The sequence below is a fragment of the Anas acuta genome, chromosome 2 (genome assembly GCF_963932015.1).
Source record: "Anas acuta chromosome 2, bAnaAcu1.1, whole genome shotgun sequence".
NCBI lineage: Eukaryota > Metazoa > Chordata > Aves > Anseriformes > Anatidae > Anas > Anas acuta.
In genome coordinates, this window is record NC_088980.1 from 37,032,384 (window position 1) to 37,054,137 (window position 21,754).

Consider the following 21,754-nt stretch of genomic DNA (forward strand, 5'->3'; position numbering starts at 1 on the left):
CCAGGAGCCCTGATTGTCACTACCCTCCTCCAACTGCTGTCCCATGCTCCTAAATCACAGCACGGCTGGTTTTATTTTTTGCACATAATACGATGTGTCTGAAATCAATACAGTTTCGTAACTTCCTATGCAGGGCTGCATTATCTTTATGAATCAGCATTACTAGGGCGCTAGTCTTCCGATGGAAACCAAGCTCATTTTGTAACAATATACGAAGAACATCATCATGAGGGGTTTTACACATGCTCTCACACGTTTTATCCATCCAAATCTAAACCAGCCAAGGTTTTGTAATTCTGTTCCAGAGATGAGGTTTTGAAGCACTGGCTGTTCACAGCTACAGATTGTAATGGAAAGATATTGAATATGGTAACGGCACCATCCATCAAGCAGCATTGATTGGCATTGCTGAAGCTCCATTATGCTTATGGATGCTCACTCGACCAATTTCACCTCAGGTGGCTGCAGGGACAGGAGGAGAGGGAACCGGGGAGCCTCTCTTACTCAGAGAATGTGTTTAATAACCAGAGGAGGGCAGGGCACACAACGAGTGGCCTTGGCAGGATCAACATACAGCCGGGGCCGGCCCAGCAGCTGTAAGCTCCTATCAGTCACCTGTGCCAAGGAAAATTCAAATAAAAAGGAGAGAAAACAGAACATAAAGAATATAGAGGGTGAAGCTACAGTGGCAAGAAATTGCATCGTCACCTGCATGTTTTATGGGAAAAACGGGGGCTGTTTGAAGGCCAGGCCTGATGTGCCCATATGCTGCCAAGTTACTCTTACTAGTAAAGAACAGGCTCAACAAAGGGATACAGCTGGCTTTTACAGGGTAGCTATTTGGCTTGAACTGGCATGCTACAAATCCTGTTTACATTTCTTGTTTAAATAGCAGGCAACTCCCCCCCCCCCCCCCCCCCCCCCCCCCCCCCCCCCCATAAAATTAAGTTTATCTTCTTCAGCAGGATAAAGGGACATTTAAAAGGCAACAGAAAGGTGTAAAGGATCCTAGGCCTGTGTCTAACTTTTACACAGAGGTGAATTTTATCCCAAATCTCATTAAGATTTCTTTGTGTAGAAAGTCTCAAAACAGCCCAGACATTAATCAAAAGACTTTGTACACCATTAGGGATGGGATTACAAAAGACTAATTCTGATTAGTTGTGAAGCCAGAATGAATCAAATAACAAGTAAAGAAATAAATGTATCTTTAAACTCAATTGAGACAGGGAGATTAAAAAAAAATAAAAAAATCAGTAACATATTTCCTAGTACTTGTCATGTTTTGAGATGACTCCTTCAAACACTCTGAATATCAGCTCTCTAGACCCTCTTGTATGAACTTAACTTTAATTAGTGCTTGGAGAAAATGGAGAGGAGAGGAGAGGAGAGGAGAGGAGAGGAGAGGAGAGGAGAGGAGAGGAGAGGAGAGGAGAGGAGAGGAGAGGAGAGGAGAGGAGAGGAGAGGAGAGGAGAGGAGAGGAGAGGAGAGGAGAGGAGAGGAGAGGAGAGGAGAGGAGAGGAGAGGAGGGAGAGGAGAGGAGAGGAGAGGAGAGGAGAGGAGAGGAGAGGAGAGGAGAGGAGAGGAGAGGAGAGAGAGAGGAGAGGAGAGGAGAGGAGAGGAGAGGAGAGGAGAGGAGAGGAGAGGAGAGGAGAGATATAAAACATTAAAGACAGACAAAACACATTTTTAAAATATTTCAGTAAATAACTCCAAATGTCCTTTTGCCATGTCAGTGTACCTCAGAATGGCCAGTAATGGCAAACTGGAAATTCCAGTGGGCTGTGATCTTGCAAATTATTTTTTCAGGCTTGGCCAGTTCTTTGAAGAGTAACACCCAAAGTGAGGCACCCAGTGGGATGAGTTTTGGACAGTCATCCTGGCTAGCCGAAAGCTTGTACACCATAGAAGTCCTGATGGGAAGCTGCAAGTGCCCTGCTGCACAGGGATATTTTGTCAAAGATGCATTTTACCAGTGCTCTAGCAAAGTATTAAAGGGAACTCTGTTGGAAATACTGATTTTCATGTAAGAAGCAAAACAGAGGTTCTGACTTCCAAACAAGAAGTTTCTGAACATCTGAACCCCTAGTTTTGACGATGGCTGACGTAATGCTAATATCCCAGCCAGGTGCTAATTTAGAGAAGAGAATTTCTGCATACATAAATTTCATTTCCTGATGAGCTATAGATTGGCTATTGACTATATCCTGTGTTTTTGCTTTCAGAGTGGTTTGGTTTCAATTGTGGGCAAAATGATTCCAGTGTATAGTTTATATATTTGGTTCTAAAGCACTTAAGTGGTCACCAGTGGGAGGGAAGTACGAAGAGTGAAGGAAAAGGCAATTTTTCAAAGAGCCAGAACCCCAGCTGAAATGAGCTAGTGTATACCTAAAATACAAGGTGAGCAGTCAGAAAGGAGGAGGGGTCTGGGTTCTGCTTTCACATGTTCCCCCTTGACGATCAATAGTGCAGTAGTGGATGCCATGAAAATGGGGACAGTGTCCCCTGTGGTAAAGGAGGGTGAAGACGAAGAGCATTTTGTCTTACCGATATCTTGGTTGCTGCAGTAGTCAACTTTCTCAACTCTCATTGCCCTCAAGGCTGCAAATATCAAAATATGAACAAAAGCGCAACAACTAGACACACAGATTCTCACCTACTGATTATTTATTGTATGTTACCATTTAATGTAAATGTCTGTTACACATATGAATGTGGTAATGCAGCTGCCTTGACACATACTGAGAACCTTAAGTAGAACTTCTGAGTTCATACAATACATACACAGGCCCCTTAACTATCACAGCAGAGAGCTTTTCATTGTCCAAATGTAGTGGAAGAACAGTCACTACACATCCATTGTGGAACAAGGATTCTATCATAGAGAATACCTGTCTTTAACATTTATTTTTTCTTGAAGTACGATTTTTTGAATACTTTGATGGTGTCTGCGAGCCTACAGCCCCGCAGATATGTATGTAAACGCTTCTCAGATAAATACTTTTATCATCTAAAGGAATAAAGTGCTTGAGGCAGAAGACAGGAGTCTCTGGGAAATACACTACTGTGATGAATATATTTGTCAACTGAGTGCCATAGAGATGAATTTCAGGGAAGATGAAAAGGGTTTTCATGACAGCAAAAAATTTGTAACTCAAAGAAGAGAAAATGAAGCAAACAGTTTGCATTTATCTCTGCATCTTAATAGACAGCCCTATTCCTGTTTTCATGATGTTGTCTTCATTCTCATTCTAAAGGATTTCCATTTGTATAAAATATTAAAAAGAAATGGAGTCGTACAGGTAACGCTTAGTACTCCTGTCAGACGCAGCAGTTGCAGAGCCAGGCTAATATGTAGATATTTTAGTCTGAAGACTTTCATTTGTACTGCTTCTAGTGCTGCTTTGGACCTGACAGTTGACATGCACAGAGAGAATGCATTAAAGCACCTAGAATTTTATTATTAATTATGATTTGATAAGTTGCCTCTCCCCACCCCTCCCTGGAACATATGCCTCGACAAATGAAATCAGAAAGGCATTTCAGCTCTTTGATAGCTCGGCCTGCCACTACAGCACTGGAACCAGTGTTTGTTTTCTTTTAGTACGAGCAAAGACTGAGCCCTGAATGAGAGCAGGCTGCAGGCAGCGTGCTTTCTAGCGAGGATCCTTACTGCTGAGCGTGTTCTCTACCTCTTTGCCTGCCAGAGTCTGAGTTTCTTAACTTATAGATAGAGCACACTGCACGGCCTGTATTTGCTCAAACCGGGAGGAAGGACTGGGCTGAAGACTGTCTATGAAACAGGCACAGAAAATGATATTTCTACTCACTGCTTCTGGGAATAGCACCATATACATACCATATACCATACAAAGAGGTGTTTGCTACCTCAGAGAGTTTACACTATAAAAACAAGTTGTGTATTAACTGTGTGCCTGTTAACAAGAGAAACGAGAATCTGAAGACTTTTAATGAAGCTAGGGCAACTCTACAGATAAAAGCTCGTATTGTACGTTTTGTGAAGAATATAAGAACTTTTTGCAACATAAAAGCATGATCTGTTTTGTACTGTGCAGTGCAACACGTTATACAGTTGCTTATGATTGCATTTAGACCAAGATATGCTTCTGGTCCAATGTTTCATTTAGTTTGTAGCATTTTTTTTAATAGCAAGGTATCATACTTCCCTTGGAAAATTGGAGAGAATAACCTCCAGATCAGCTAGGACTGAGATGAATGTAATTAAAGCTCTTTTACTGAAGACATTAACACCAGATATTCCCTAAAGTACTGACCGTGGAGTTCTACATTGCCATGAGGTGATTTTGCTAAATTTAGATTTGTGTATACACCAAAATAGCATAATTAAATTAAAATACTGGAAGAGTTCCATGTAACATATTTGGTAATGGTTATATCCAGGCTACTGGTCTGTGCGATACCTTGCTGATTTAGAGAAAAACTTTGCATATGCACACAGGCACATTAGTAAGTGAAGCAGAACATGAACTTGTATTGAAAATGCTGCATGCACACTGGATACACACTTCAGGTTTTCCAGGTCTATAAAATATTCTAAAATTAATTAAATAGATTTTCAAGAATTATGTGATGCAATCATACTGGGGAATTGAAACCCCTTTGTAGTATAGCAGCTAGTTATATGTTGAACATCCTGCAAAATAGGAACCCTGGAAGAGAGTGGCCATAAGCCATGCCATGGACACAGTGCTAAGCAGCATCTTCTTCTCATTTGAAATATGTCCCAGACACAGCCACCCACACGTAAGTACGTGTTGTACCTGTCTAAATATATGCATTTCCTCATTGCTGTTATTTAGAACAGGCATGTGGCTCTCTGTGTGGAAATGTTCATTTTAGTGTTATTATACACATCAGCGCTACACCTAAGATTTGCTTCCAGGAGTTTCTTTTGTGTCTTTTTATAAGTAGCAAAGAAACACTTCCTGAAGTAGGGAACCCATGTCAGTACCAGACCCCATACAGGCACAGAGGAAAGAGGCAGTTTTGGACCCAGCAATCACACCATTGCATGCATTTGTCAGGAGGCAGCAGCACAGGCTGCAGAGACTGCATCAGTACCAAGTGCTGCTTGTAGGTGTGCTAACTGATGGGGCTGTCTGAGTTTCAGTTTTCAGCAGGCTCCTCAGCACAGGCAGCCTTCAAATCCAAATAAAATCCAGCTCAAAAGTCATTTTACTGGCTAATATCTTTGCTCCTCCCCACAGAAAACCCCAACCCAAACCCCTTCACCTGACATCTGGTGGAAACATTGACATCTTCAGAGCCGAGGACAACGTGCCACCACCCTCCCGGCATGGGAACAGCAGCATGCTCTGTACGGACTCGGACACTTCCTATCCAAAAGGGGCCACGGCTGCTTAGCCTGTTGTTAACAGGTACATGTATAATTATGGAAAAGGCAAAACTTTGCAAGGCAAAGTGATTTTGGCTGTGAAGGCTGTACTCATTCCCCTGGGGCTTTCTGACGGGCCAGCATGAGGCTGAGCTACGTGAGGACATACAGCAGGGGGGGGGGAAGAAGAAAGTTGGCACTTCAGTTACTCTTGTAAAAAGTTGCATATCTAAATCCAGAATATAGGTCTGCATGTATGTATTGGCAGGTCTGCGAGTGCTGAGCTGCAGCTTTTTCCCTGTACAATCAGCCTTGTGATTGCTCTTGGACCGTGAGCCACGCGGAGCTGAGACTGAATCCTGCCAGCCAATTTTCCAGCTCTGTCAGAGCGCTGCCACAGCACAATAAATAATACATAGGGACGTAGTCTGATCGACTGTGAAGCACAGAGGAGACGCACGCTGTCAGGAGAAACTTTTACTAGTTGACAGAAAGTTTGGAAATTCAGGAGGTTGGGGAAATCAGATCTGCAGGGCGGGGGAGCAGACGCGTCTCACAGGGCCTGCCCCAGCCTCCATGTGGCACCACCACCAGATGCCTCCAGCTGTTGCTGTAGGCCTCAGTGGCAAGGTCCCTGTCACTTGGAGGCCAAGCAGCCCCGTGCAGGGCTGCTGGAGAGGAGCACATACCATCAGCCTTAGGCTGTGGGCACCCACGACCACAGCCTGAATGGCACTGACCAAGTTTTCTTCCCGTGTCATGTTCCTGACACACGAGTAGGCCCACTAGGTTGATGTGCTAGGTAGACGGGCCAATTACCAAGCTAAGGCTGAATAAGTTTTCTAAACACATGCTTCTATACAATATTTGTATCTCTGTGAGTTGTGGGAAGAGCGACCGGTCCCATGGCCATCAAGAGGAATTTTGAATAAAAAGGAGCAGAATTTTATCCATTTTTTTCTGCGCTGTCTCCAAAGAAAGGACCACAGCCAAGCACTCCGCTCCTGCTGTGGGCTGGGTCTTTCAAAGAGCACACAAATAGTGCGTGGGCTGAAGTCAGCATCATGCATAAGGAGTGTTTGCAAGCCGAGGAGAAGGACGGAATGTAAATCTGCAAGATAAGAGGCATGACAATTGGGAAGTCCCTAAACAGAAGTTCAAACAATTGCTATTCAAAAGGACCTTCTGCCAGGGAGGAAAAACCCTGGACTGCATACAGGAGAACATGCCCTTTGGGTGAAATTGGGTATAAGTGGATTTAAACCATCTTCTGGCTTTGGCCCTTGTTAGAGAGCACTTCTTTTACTCTCTGCCTTCTCCTGCGAGGGTCTATTACCCAGTTTAGTGCTCTTGAGCCTCCTCGATAAACACAAGATATTGCTGTAGCATTTCAGTCTCCTGCACACCTCACACACATAAAAGTGCCTGCTCCTGTCACGATGGCATGAAAATCTCCATTTATGAGTATATAAATGAAGAACCTCACTCACTTGTTTGAAGAGATGAGCCTAACACTGTATGCATTCAGTGTCTAATGTATCCTTTGGGCGCTCACTTGCTCTGTGCATTGCCTGGCACTTAGGCTTGAACTAGAGCCCCTAGATCCTAGCAAAATGTGCTTTTTTATGTATCTGGTAGACAGAAACTTTGCAATTTTCCTACTGAAACCATGTGAAAAAGTCGTGAGACAGCTGACGGTTGTTCATGTCAAAACAAACACTGTTGTGCAGAACAGAATACATTTCCTTTGAAACATACAGGAAAGTGATATTAATTACCTCACCAATTCCATATGTATCTGGTTCCTTGGTTTTGATCTGGAGCTATTCTGCTTCTGTTCAACTCATTGATTCAAAACATCAGGGTTAAGAAAACTCTGGAGAGCAAACAAGGAAATCCTCACTATCCCTTTTGTAATGTAAGCTTAGATTTTTCTTTCTTCTAAAAAAAAAAAAAAAAAAAAGAAAAGAAAAAAAAAGAAGAAATGTAAATCTTTTTTATCAGTTTGATTAAGGAAGAGTGAAAGGACTCTGTGCATTCGCATTGGTGTAACTACTGCTGTTTTTAAATGCTCTTATCTTGTCTAATCATCCTCCCAAAATATATATTCACATTAATCAGTGTTTTACAGTACCCCAAAGCTTGCTCTCTGTGAAGTATGAAAAGAAATATGGGACACTTGCTTTGCTGTCTCCCACGGGTGTCTAATAAAGTAAATCGAGAAACCAATTTTCTCCTCCATTAGGTGCCCCAAAGACAGTTTAAGAGGGTCTGTGGTCTTTTATTAGATTATATTTACACTCAGTGTCCCTTTTACAGTTGTATGGCTTTAAAAAATAATTTTTAAAAACTTAATTTGAAAACACGAATATATTCAAATGATTTAATTGCATGGTGAAGGTATGGGAAAGGATAAATCAACTTGGGGACAGCAAAGGACAAAGGAGTAGCTGAAAGGTCATTAGCTCTCCATTGCTATCATGTCTCCTTTAATTTGCAATATGCAAGTGGCAAATCTAGGCATAATACTGCAACTGCTAAACCCTGTCACTTGGGGATAGATCCCCACAATTCTGGGCAACCTGAATGGCAGGGACCTCGTGTTGGAGACCCGTCCCAAGTCATGGTGGCCCTCCAGAATGTGCACCTGTGTTTCTACCGCTGGAAGCAAAAACTAACACTTGGTTAATTTTTGTCTTTGTAAATTGTCTGTACAGAGTCTGTGTCCCCAGCTGGGTGTGGGAGCTTGGCGGCTGTCAGGTCTCTCAGGTTAGAGGCATGTACGCATGCTGCAATGCCTGCAAAAACACACTTTTTCATAACTTCGCTGTTTCTTGAAGCATAATACAGAAACGTGTATGATGTTAAGTCTGCATAACACATATAATGTACAAATTAGAAATGAAAAAGAAAAGAAAAGAAAAGCATTGAGACCTGCAAGGTTTATGTTACAGTGCAGAGGCTGGGTGGAGTACAAGGGAGTTGCTGAAACATCCTTGAAACTCCAGTGACCTCCAGGTACAAGACGGGGCTCTCAGAGGCTGCTGCCATTGTCAGAAACTATTTGGCTCACCTAGTCTGTATCTGAGGCCTGGGGACACTAAAGCATACGACTTCATACCCAGCTCTCAGGTTTTGCTTCTTGGCTGCTTGTCAGCATCTGGGCATTTGCTTCAAAAGGTAACACAAGAAGCTAAGGAAGCTGCTGCTAAGAGACCCAGACAGTTCAATGCTAGTGAAGTGCTACTACACCTGATTTTCAAGATCACATAGTAAGTAACTACATTTTGCATGCACGTAACAGAAGATGCTGAAGATCTGTTTGTAGGAAAAGAACAAACTTATTAGATGATCAAGGGAAGCTACACTACAGAACTGATCAGGGAAAATCTCAAAGAACAGTGTAAATCCATTAAGCTGGTAATTGCCTGTACATGATAACCTTATTTTAGATACTACACTTTTCTTGTAGAAATACTAACACAGCACTATAAAATTTAGGGCTTCTTTTCATGTCTGCCACATCCCAGTGGGATCTCAGCCTGAAATACTGCTCCGAGGGATACAGCACATAATCAGTCCCTTTGAAACAGCGTCAGTAATGCTGAATCCATATAAGTGCGGATGCCAATTATGCTAATGGAACTGCAGTGGGACTGCATTTCTAGCCATCTCCTAACAGTGCTCTAAAAGTATTGTCACACTCAGCAACTAAATTTTTGTAGCATGCGACCACAGAGATGGCTGTCCTGAAACTTACTGTGTGCTGGAGGCGAGGCCAAATGTTCACAAAATCTAAGGCTGCTAAAGGAATCAACAGGTAACTGAAGCAAATCTGGGAATTTTTCCCTATATTCACTTTTTCCAGTTTTTGTGGCATCTCCAGATGATGCAAGGCTAATGCAGACAGTGTCTATGACTTCGTTGTTTCTTGCTCCTTGCTTCCTTCCAGGGCAATGCTCCATCCTGAGCACAAGGCAACCACTGTGTTTTAGATTTTGGCTGTTTTAGTCATGCTGTGGCACTGGGAAACCATAACGTACTAGCAAAAGTTCAGGATGCCCCTGTGAAAAACAAAGGCACATCTTTAACATCTTGTCTTCCCTTCTTCTTTGGGACTGAGAAGATCTTATTAAGAAATACAGCATTGCTTCCTTGGCTAGGTGTTGCTTTAGGCTCAGGCAGGACCAGCCAGGTGAGGCTTCTCTTCTCCTCTCATGCCCTCTCACACGGGGGCTCCTGTGGCAAGGATAACTCCTCACCCCAGGTGAAAGGTGGGGATTGCAGTGGCTACAGATCAAAGTAACCCCTTTCAATTCCCTTTGACTAGAAGCTGCACATACTTTCTGTAGGCATAGCTCCAAAATAAACGCCTCAATCAGGAGGCCAAGTAGCTTTAAAGACTTAAAATTCAACAGTGAGTAGTAGCATATGGCCTCAGTGCTTCACCTCATTTCATGATTTCAATTCAGATTTGCATATTAGATGGACGATGTAAATTCTTGCCTAAATGCTATGCACACATGTGCCTGCTGAGAGTTTAGTTTCTCCATCAACCCTTCAGAAATGTCTTTACAGCCAGGAAATGTTATAATCATCCCTGCAGTACCTCATGGGCCAAGGATAACAAAACAGCTGATGTGAACAACACTAGTAGGGCTACTATAAAATCCTGCCAAGGACACCTTTAGGGTGCAGTGTGAGTGATTAATATAGGCCATGAGGAGACACTGAGAGGGATATGGATTCATCACGAGTAAAAGTTCTCACCCTTGTTTAGTCAGGAAAAGAGAAAATGGCAATGCAAGATTGATCAGTCCTCACATCATTCGATCATTATTTCTTGTGTCAGCATGTGGAGGGGTGGAAAGTCCTCCTTCACAAGTTCTTTCCACATTACATGCTAGCAGCATCACTACAGTTGCAGGGTTTCAGCAGCCTTTCCTCAGCTCTTGCACACTCACCATTGCAGCAAATGGATTTGTCTTCAATTTATAGGCCACGACAACTGCAATCAACACTCTTTTCGTAAATCCAGCAGCAGTGTACAGGTGTTAATCTTTGGTTTTGTTTTAAAAACAATAAGGTGCTGTCACGCTTTCCCATCTTCTCAGCTGCTTTTGACGGGGAGTCTTGCAAACCACACTAATTCCGCGGTATGTGATGGATGCTTGGAATTAATGTGGTACTTAACGGCTGGCAGCCTTCCTGTGGGCAGACCTCATCCTCCGTCATGCCTGTAAATCCATGCTGATATTCCTCCCTTGTTTCACAGGGCACTGGTTCAAGGGCAGAAGCAGCCTCTAGTGGGGGTGGTCCCTGAGCTGACAGCCCCACGGCCACCCGCTCTGCCCCGCTCCACACACTGTAGGGCTGTTCACGAAGCAGTTCCTAAACCTTTGCCATTTACAGCCTTGCATACCTCACAAGTGTCAAAATGAGGTGGAGGCATTAATCCTATCAGGTGCCCTGAGGTTTACTGTGTCTGTTCTTGAGTCAGAGCCCGGAGATGTGCCACGGTCATTAGGCTGCTCAGATGCTCCAAACACGAAGTACTTCCCAAAATAAGGCTTCCAAATACTGACATCACCACATAGCATTGACAAGGTTCAGAAAAACTAGCATTTATTTTTCTTAATTAAAAAAATAAAAATAAAAATTGCTTAACTGGTTCTATATTATTATTTCTCTCTTATGTACAGCTCTATCCTAATCCCAAAAAGGATTTAACTTAGAAAAAGGACCTGCCTTCTGTACCCCAGGTGGCAATGCCTTTGACTACAGAGCAAGGAGGCAAACAGCTGTCAGTGCCTGAGGGAGTGCTTGGAAGGAAATGCCTCGTCTGGGAGAGGAGGAACAAGGACGTGACATCCCATCATAGCAAGGCAGACCCTTTCCTCTGCATTTCATTGTAGGCTTCAGCTTCCCTTCCTCATCCCCAGACCGGCACCAGATATAGTATGAGAAGTTGCACAAGCATGCCTGGGCTTGAGGCATCCACCAAACAGCGGAGCAGGTGAGAAGCATTAAAATGCTTCTGAAGATCATGCAGGTTCTATGTGCAATCGGAACTGTTGGTAGGAAATCATGAGATACATGTACATATGTTGGATAAAATGCCCTCAGGAAACACTCATACACCATACCTGGAGTTGCAAAGATGCATACAAAGAATGTATGAATATGAAATACACATGCGGGAGGAAGGAACAAAGGTATATGGAAAACTCAACAATTTTAAGTCATTTGCCAATACAATATGGTATTTGAAGACTGAGTTATCGGCTTCGTCATTCCTTCCTTGCTACTCACTGCTGCCACCAGGTGTTACTACAAATTCTTGACGACAAAATCGTGCCCCTTGTGCTGCTGGGGCTGGCAAGGACCTGAAGACTGGGATGACACTGCCCAAGAGAAAAGCTGGGACATGGGAAAGCCATTCCTTAGAAGATTGGGCATTACTGGAAGCAGTACAGCAAACTTGAGAAGAGGCCCCTGTAAGCAAATGCATTGGATTTGGATTTGAGGAGTCATGCTATTTGATCACAATACAGCTTGTGGGTGTGCATTAGGAAGTGTTTGAATACCACAAGTATGCACACCGACATTCTCTCTCTCTCCATGCCTTCCTCTTTCACTCAGATCTTTTGCCATTCTTTTAGGGAATGACAGATACACTGGGCAGTTCTCAAGTAGTGATGGAGATGGACTTTTCAGTTCTTCTTGAGGTAGCTGCCTTGAAGTGGCCAGAAACACAATAACGAACAAATGTAGACTGCACTCAGGGAAGCAGTTTCCTCCTATTCTTGTGATCTGGTAGCGTGCCTGTTCCCTAAGGAAAGAAAGCCAGTCTTCCAGTTTTGGCTTATACCCACCGATTGTGGATATTTTTATTGTCAGTATGCATGACTAATTAAGAGGTTTTTAGCATTTGCTGTGACTCCATGATATTAAATGGGGGTATTTCCACCAGTGTCATTACACACGGTATTAAAAACAATCGAGGTTCTGGACCCAGCAGGACAGCAAATTGTTGTAAGCTAAACTTCCCCAAGCACTCCTTGATTCTCTGCTAAATTTATTTCCTTTTAAATAACTCTTCAAGAATGACATTTAAGGGACAATCTGTTGATAGCTAATCACAAGCTTACAGGATGTTGTTTCAATGGGCTATCTCGATAGGAGAGTAAAGGTTCATGCAACAGTTTGCTGGCTTATGGTTCTGCTCAGGGAAACACGGAGCATATGCATGGCTTAGCTGCCGTCTTTTCCCTCTGTCTTGCAAGGTCTGCAAGCACACGCCTAGGTATAGATGCAGTGTTACTAGTTCTCACTTTGTTTAATGTGTTACCAGCACGTACTTCTGGGCCAAGGAATGATTTCAGAGTATCAGCTTTCATTTAAGACACAAAAACAAGTTTAGTTTCCAGCTTTCGTAACAGAGAGATTCCAAAGAATTTTCTGCGGATAAATCCGTCTCCAAGCCAAGAGTAATGCAGAAGGTGCGCATTAAATCACAGGACACTTTAGCCACTCACTTTCTCTAAGGGAACGCTTATACATCTGACACTGCTGAAAGTTTGTCTGAAGTGAGTGGTCCTCTACGCACACATGCTTACAATCAAAGCTGTGCTTATAGACCCTGCTGAATCAGCTTGCTGGGAAATGATAGGGAAATAATGCCAGTCAGGGCCTTGACAAACAGGAGATGGGAAAGACACAGATATAAGAGCCCGATCTTTCTTTCCATAATATTTAGGCTATTTAGGAGTTACACCTGCTTTTGCACATTCTTAATTCCAGTGCCTATAATGAGGATTTGGAGAAAACAAAGACAACGTCTTCACGACATCTTCATAGTGGTGCAAGGCAAGGGAACAAGAGAGAACAGACATGGCTTGAAAGAGAAGATGCCCTGACTGGGTAACTGGAGACAACATGAGGGCAATTAAGCTTGTGAAGACACTGCCCCAAAAGATAAAGGTTTCCAAAACCTTACTGGATAAAGTCCTGAGCACTATGGTGTGTTCCCATAGCTGATCCTGCTTCGGGAGAAGGTTGGGCAGGAGCCCTCCTGAGGTCCTTTGCCACTTAGGTTGCCCTATGATGCTGTGATGCTGTGCACTAAAATGACAGCAATTGCAGACTTACTTTCTGTCATAATTAAATCCACTGCGGTTACAGAACCCAGTGGTTATGTAAAACTTTAGTAGTGTTGAAAATTAACCATCATATACCAATGTCAAAGCCAATATGTTAATCAACAGGGAGGGTAAAAGTAGCTGGTCTGTGTTTTCAGAGTCAGTTTTCCAAGAAGCATTAAAAAATGCAGGACTCACAATTTATCCTGTGGGGCAGAAACACTTCTGTTTGTGGGAGGAGAGGACAGAAGCTCTGACTTGATTTGGTGTCTGTGTAATGCTAGTGTAGGCATCACCTGCGGGATCATTTTCTGTCCTACTGAGATGTTTCAAAAAATTTGGAAAGAACAAGGCCATTTCCACAACTGGACATCGGTCTCTCCAGTGGAATGGAGTTGGTTATTTGGAGCCCTAAAACTTTCCACTGCCAGCCTTCCAGATGACATACTTTTCATATGTGCCTCAGTTTTGGGCCTGATGTCAGACGGCAAGCAGTCTGTCCCAGACTGCCTCCTATACATGTAATTAATATTCCATTTTCTTCTGTTCTTTCTTCTATTTCCACCTCATCACAAAGTGGCTCTTTATAACTTACTTTCCTACTGCTTGCTGCCCAGCTGCTGTCTTTACTGAAGCAAGAAGGGAAGTGAATGCACACACCAGGAGTGTCCTGTCATTAGAAAAATGAGATCGCCTTTGATTTCAGTTCTCAAGAATAGTGACAGTAAAGCACTAAGTCCAAACAATGGAATCACGACTTTTTCTACTACAAGGATAAGAAGGAGGAGAATTAGGTCCTCAGTTTTGTGCTGTTCTCTCTGACTCTTGGTTAAGGTTGTACGTCATTACTACGATGCTGTGGTGACTTATATTCTCCTGTGTTTGGCAGAGGTAAATGCTCGTGGCTCCTCTAATTTACTTCAAAGCTGATGTGGGTGTCCTGAACGCCCTATAATTTTGAAACAACCAGTGTTGCCTTGTTGAAGCTGTCACTATTGCATCTGACAGCAAACAGAGAAAGAAAAAAGTATGTGAAGGGATTCAAATAAGTTTAGAAAGATAAATAAAGGAAACACTTCTATAACAGGGTAATCCATATGAGATTTTCCTACCAAGTACAAAAGGATCTACATCAGCTACCTCCAGGGCAAGTCTAAAAAATATTGCAAATGATTTAGGCAGTCATTAAATATGACCTTTGTTCTTGGCAGCAGCACAAGGAAAGCAAGAAATAATTAAGCAAGCGATTGTTGAAAGCACTACTGACCGATTTCAACACTGAGTTTGTTTTCTGCTGTGAGATGTTTTTGCCTCTCATTGTTTCATTTTCCCATGTTGAAAGGAAGACACAAATTTCATTTTAGCGTCTACAAATCTAGTTATGATAATTAGCATTATGCATTTAGAATCGGCATCAATTATTTTCATACATACTACAGCATCTAGAACTACTGTTTATATTTTTGTGTTTCTGGGTTATGAATTTTTTAGCACTTTTCTGGAATCTGCTGAGTAAGGAACTGCGTATTGCTGAGTTCAGGAAAAATGGCAACAACGGGCCAGATACTCCTTCAAGGCATAAGAAAAGAGCAAGAAAAGGCTTTCTGTTCTTTGTCCCCTCATCTCACTGAGCAGAACCAAAACAACATAACTTCTCCAAGAGTGGCATTGGACATCAGCCCTGACTACCAACAGGTGCAAAGAAGTCTTTCCAAAATCCCTAAATATGTAGCTACCAAATGCCTCCCGATTGTCATGAAATGAGGCAGCTCAGCACTTGGAAAATTACTGCAATCCAACTAAGCAATAAGTACCACTTCCAGCAAAGGAAGACTAAGATATTAGGAGAAAAAGGTTTAACAGTAAGGGCTAGTTGAGGACAGGACTAGGTGGCCTGGAGGGGCTGTGCACTTACTGCCAGAGTGGCCTTGACATCTGCCAGATGTGGGATCGGTCCGGTTGGCTCTGCCATGAAGCAAAAGGATGGACTAGATGAGCTCCTGGACTCTCACCTAGTCCTGCTTGCTGTGGCTCTGTGGTTCATGATGCTGGAAAGCCCTTCTGAAATTATTTCAACAACATTAGTTCCAATATCAGTCATTTTATTCACAGGATACATGAGTACGCATGGATAGAAGTTCTCTAGGACTGAGGAGTGGAGAATCGCATCTGTCATTTTAATGTTTCTGAGTAAAAACACTGTGCAGTGGTCTGACTCAAAAACATTTGTTAATTATCAAGAGCCAAGTTAGTAGAAAGCATCTGTTTTATTTTAATGTTTTGAAGGTTAGAGGCTAGATGATTCACAGTAGCTTCACTTCTGCGGTTTGAAGGGTTAGCGTGAGGTTAGCTTATGCCAAAAAAAAAAAAAAAAAAAAAAAAGCAGCTTATTATTTTTTTCTTAATATAATATTAAGAGAACAATTTTTATAAACCTTGAATGAACTCTCCCCCATTATTTCTCAATGTGTAGCCCTATATAACTTGTCGTTATGCTAGTCAAATTATAAAATTAAACCAATTAGAAACGAGTTAAATAATTGATGCAGTTTAATAGTCCATGTAACTAATGTCAGCTGTAAGCAAATAACTTTAATAGTAATAAATACATCTAATACTGACATTGCATCGTGATGAGGCCAGTTTTTAGAAACAGATGCAGATTTGCTTAAAAAAAGTAGCTTAACCTTAGCAGTGAATAAAATTTGCAAGCCAGCTAAAGAAGATGGGCAGGAAGTTATATTCCCAGATGTCTATATCATTTTGTAAAGTGGAACCAGTGCCTGGCACGCAAGGGAATACTGTACCAGCATCAAGGCATGAATACAAACCAGTAGCAGTTGAAAGGGAATGCAGAGGTATATGTGCACGTACTGATCTGGGGCTTTCTTTGGTCGTTCAGCTATATGAAGAGAAGAACTTGAAATGGCATCTAGTCCTGGGGATAACTGCTCTACGTGTTGCTGATATTCCCCTGGATACCCAGCCTAACCTACTTCACTGGACCACTTACTTTTGTATATTCTCCTTGAGGGAAGTCCTCTGCCACCCTCACAGGGTTTCAGTTTCATATGCCCCCACCTTCCTCAAGATATGCCTGTTTAAATAAGAAAACTTTTGTGCATTTCCATCTAATCAAAAATAAAGATCTCTTATCTTCCTTCCTACAGAGCGCTTTAAATGCTATGTCCCAACCCAGCCAAAACCTACTGACATAGTTTATGAGCCTCTCCCCTTCTCCTGGGGGAGACTTTTTCTGAGGATGCACTAAGGCCAGCTGTGTGCTCCCACGTTACTGTATGCCCTCCTGGAAGAGAACAGACACCAACAGTGGGCAAAGGATGATGCAGAAAGAGCACTTGTGTTCCCCAAAGCTGCATAGCCCTGTACTCATACCTCCATGCCCAAGGCTTCCTTCATGGGTTGTCCTTTGCAGGAGGTCTGGCCCACCACTTCTGTTCTGTCCCTCCCTTGGCCTGATCTCTATTTGGATACCATCTACCCCTCCCTGCTTCTCCCCTCTGAGGGGGCTGGAGTCATTATGTCCCGTCTTTCCGCATTTTTTGATTCTGTGCCCTGCCAACACTCTTTCCTGCAAATGGTTGGTATTTGCAGATTGATTTTTCCTCAGCATATTGAAAGAGCTGCTAGCCTTGTGGAAGATATCAGCTCAGAACAGAAGAACATCTGATAAAATGCACTATTAAGTCCATTAAGCTTCCATCATGGTTTGTTCTCTGTCGTTAATAAGGTTGTTATGGCATCTCATGTTTATCATCACACTCTAGAAAGACCTGTCTGGAAGCACTTAATGTTTTTACAGCTCATGTCTAAGATTATTTTTTTTAAACCGTATTCATCAGCTATTCAATCCTAGTATTTATTTTAGTGCAAGGAAAGGGTCCTCATCACAATTTCCCAAAGGGTAAGTGTAAGAATAAAAGTTGGATGTCAAAGGATATTCACCTCTAGCTACTAGGGAGCAAGCAGGATTTATTCTGTTATTAAGTTGGATTTTCTGATTCTTGAGTTAATGACAAGACTATCAGATCCTGTCGCTCACCAGAAGCTATAATTAGAGACAAAATCTAGGTGAGGCCATTTCTATTATTCCATATTGGTGTAAGGTAGTGTTTGTACTCTGAAATAATTCCCATTTCATTTCTATAGGATTTTAATATCCTTGCCTCAATATAAAACACATTGTACCCATTCACTGAATACATTAGTAATTATGTTCTTGTAGCTTAACACAGAATCATCCACTTAAAAAAAAAAAAAAAAAAAAAAATCAAAGCTAAAATAATGAATAAGAAAGGATACTTCAAGTTACATGTTTTGTTTCTTACTACTCTGGCATCCTTCCTTCTACTCTCTTCAGTTTAAGTGACTTGACTTCCTAAGCCAAGTCTTTAGCTAAAGTAGTGCTCTAATTTTAGATTTATCATATGGCTTACAAGACATTTTCTTTCTGTGATCCTGCAGTGTGGTTTCCATACAGTCAGTCTTGTGATGGGGGTCAGAAGAAGAAAGAACATTTAGACTCCTTTTCTAATTCATCCTGTGTATATTCACAAGGAATTTAGTTCCAAAAAAGCTCTAAATAATAAAATGTATGGCCTCACGACATGCTGCAAAGTGCTCATTATTTTGCTATCCTAATACACTCTGACTGCTTTTGCAAACAGATGCTCCAAATACTGGTCTTAATTAAATATCAAGGGCTGGATTCAAATGTTGGTCCATGCCAGCAGAAGATAGCACAAATCTTGGCACCAGGCCCCAGTCCAACAAAAGGATGGTTGTGAATGCTTGAAACACTTGCAGGCTCCCCTCTCTCATGGGCAGACTTGCCAGACATCAGGATATGATGCAAGCAGCCTGGATTTTGGGGTGTTTCTCAGTTGTCAGGGTGGTAGTGCCATCCAGATTGACAGCATGACTTTGGACAGGGGACATTTTGCACTCCAGTTAGGCTGGAGAGAGCTGCTTGGTCATATTCTTAACAGTCACCAGTACAAATCCTTTGGATCTTTTAGTAAATAGAGGGAAAAAAAAAAAAAAAAAAAAAGAGAAAAAAAAGAGAGAGAGAGAGAGAAAAAAAGCAAAAAAAAAAAAAAAAAGCAGCTGGAGGAAGAACTATGAACTGAGCTTTCATTTAATGCCTCTCTTTCTCATCACCTTATGGGAATTTTTGTGTTTAATAATAGATGTGCAATAATTTTTAGGTAATAATGGAGATGGTAAAAGATTTATTTTGGGGATAGGGAATGGTTTTAATGCCCAGATTTTGGTGTTCAGTCTTGTCAATAAGAGGAGGAAGGAAATGTAAAGCACAGGTAGCAAAAGGACATTTCCTTTGAGCTGATGATTTTTAAACCACACTGACATTACACAGCACAACCTCTCTCGAGAGGACCAAGTAGCTTTGGAGAACACTGTGACTGTGCAGCCTTACTGCTCTGGTGCCAGAGGTATCAGAGATTTCCAAACAGCCCCACACTGTTAGCATTTACCTGCAGTGCTGGGGGTGAATAAAAAATCAGTTTAGTCCAAATTCCAGGACATAACAAGAAGGACAAGGACTAACACAGTTGGATCACCCATTGTATTATAACCACAAATGTATACTAATTTGGCTGAAGCAGAGATAATAATAATAATAACTAAAATTATTATTGTTGTTGTTGCTGTTGTTATTATTATTTTAGATCATTTCTTCTCGTGGGTTCACAACTCTGTTGGAAAAAGATATCTTAGGCAGCTAGGCTAAACCCTTTAAGCAAGATGCATACACAAAATGAGAACAGAAAAGGAGCAGAAAATGAAAATAAACAATGGAGAAAGAAGCAGAAACTTGATTTTGCTAGTTGTGTTGGTTCCCTTCTCTAGCTCACTGGTCAAGTTATTTCTTTGGATTACCTGGATACCTTGGGCTCAAAGTCATCGGTAGCCTGGGGCTCAGGAGCTAATAGACCCAGAAAACTTCCAAGGCTGCTCGTTCCCCCAGCCAGTGTCAGACTCTTAACCCCTCCAAGGTCTATTACCTACATTCCACTACACACATTTTAGTGAACTGATTAACATGAAATGCTTTTTTTTAATTTAAAATTCATAGTGTTCCCACTGTCCTTTGTGTAGTGTGAGGTCTGATTTTATTTCTTTTTAGCTTTGCTGTCTTCTATGCATAAATTTGTAGAGCAAACTGATGCAAGGTTTTGTTTGCTTTGTAGGCCTATATCCAAAGCTGGGGCCCCGCAGTCTCCCACCTGCCTTTCCTTATCAGGTACAGACACAACTTCTAGGGCAGACACACCCACGTGGTGCCTCTTCTCCCCTCACCAGAGAGTCTTAGAGGAAAGCTCCCAGGAGGTGCCAGCTGGTTACAGCAGCTCAAGCAAGGTGTTTGGGATGCTCAGAGAACATTTTACTTCTGTATCCCTCTTTCTGCTGTGCTGACAGGTTCTGGTACTGCCTCTCTGGTGACTGCTTCACTTCTGTATCTGTTCTTTTCCCGTATTTCCTCTTTTCCATTCAGGCATCCTCATTTCACAACTTTCTTTCTGTTTATCCATTTTTCTCCTAATTCAACCCTTCACAAAGGAGAGAGGAAGAACACCTGTGGAGCAACCATCCTATTTTTTGCCATCATCCCAGTGAACTTCATTGCTTATCCATTATATCCCTTTCCTTACCCCATTTATGTCTCACCTACCTCCATTTCAAGCAGTGTACAAAGCCCACAAATTTTCATTTACACAAGGATGCCTCATTCTTACTTGGTCCATAGCCAGCATTAGAATGAGCACGCTTAACCTTGACACGTAGACTCCAACAAAGCAGGACCAGCACCTCAGGGTTTCAAGATATTATAAAGAAAAAGAACTTGTCTTCTAACCCCAATTCTCCTTTATTAGCTCCTTAGTTTTAGGCACTGGGAAAAATCTTCAGGATGTAAGGCTGGGTATTTTCTTGCTACAAAATTTGCACTGATCCAGTCCCCTTGTGCAGGAGCGTTCACAAAAGGCTCACAGACCATTCCTGCTTGGAAAAGGCATCCCTGCCTTCTCCTCACCAGATCTGTTGTGAAGAAAACTAGAGGCATAGCACTGAGGCGGTCATCCCTTTTCTCCTGTATCTCAGGCATTTTTGAGCATTGTCCCAAGCAATTTTACCCAGGCCATCTGTTCTAGTTTATGCCACTTCTCTTCAATGAAAGAGAACTGGAGGGCTTTGACTGGGAGACAAAGCAGAGTACAGTAATCCTCTTACAATATGCTCAATAACCTTCTTCGGGTGCAGTTTGTTGCTTGGCATCCTAGTGGAGTTTCCCCCTGGGTGTGTATTCAGGGCCAGCACACTGTCCATGGGTAACTCCCAAGCAGCAAACTACACGTGGTTAAGGAATGGAGGAGATCCATGCTTGGAAGACTTTTGACAGCAAACATACAAATGACTATGCAGACCTGGTAGATGGTGTGGAGGGCAGAGCTATAAGGTAGGCTGGGTGCCTCTCTTGTCAGCATGCAGGGCTGCTACAGCTGGGCTTGGACCCCCTGGCTGTAAAGGGCCTCCAGGACCCAGGGTGATGTCTGTCCTCATCGGGGTGCAAATGCTAAGGCAAGCAATATGAAGAAGGAGTCAAAGCATGGGCACACGAATTTACAAAAATCCCAGTGCGATTATGCAAAACGGAAGGCACAACTAGATATATGTGGTTTTTCATCAAGATAACTTTCACGTGATTACAAGCAACCAGTCAGAGATAAATCTGTCATTGCACAATCCATTTGTCATACCTGTGTCCCATTTTGCCTGTGCGTGTGTGTGTGCGTCTACCTGCAAAAGGGGAAAATTGAGTGAGGAAAAAAATCTGTCAAAACTGACTATATTCCCTCTAAAAAAAATTCCCTTGAGAGAAAGAGAGATTGAGAATTGTGTTGATATGCAGCTTATTACTACCACAGCCAGCTAAAAATGGCATTCCTGCCAAGCATGACAATACCATCCCAGACAGCAAGCTCTTCTTCATATCCAACTTCATGCTATCTTATCAGCAATAAATTGCATTCCTAATGGATCAATGAGGAGTTTTCAACATGCCGGAATCAGGGCTGGTTTTTACAAGTCTACCCAGTGGACAAGCAAAACCAAGACAACCAGCGCGCGCTGCTTTGAAGAGTCAATTATGTAATGATGAGTTTTAAAATTGTGAGGGGTTGTTGTGTGCACCTT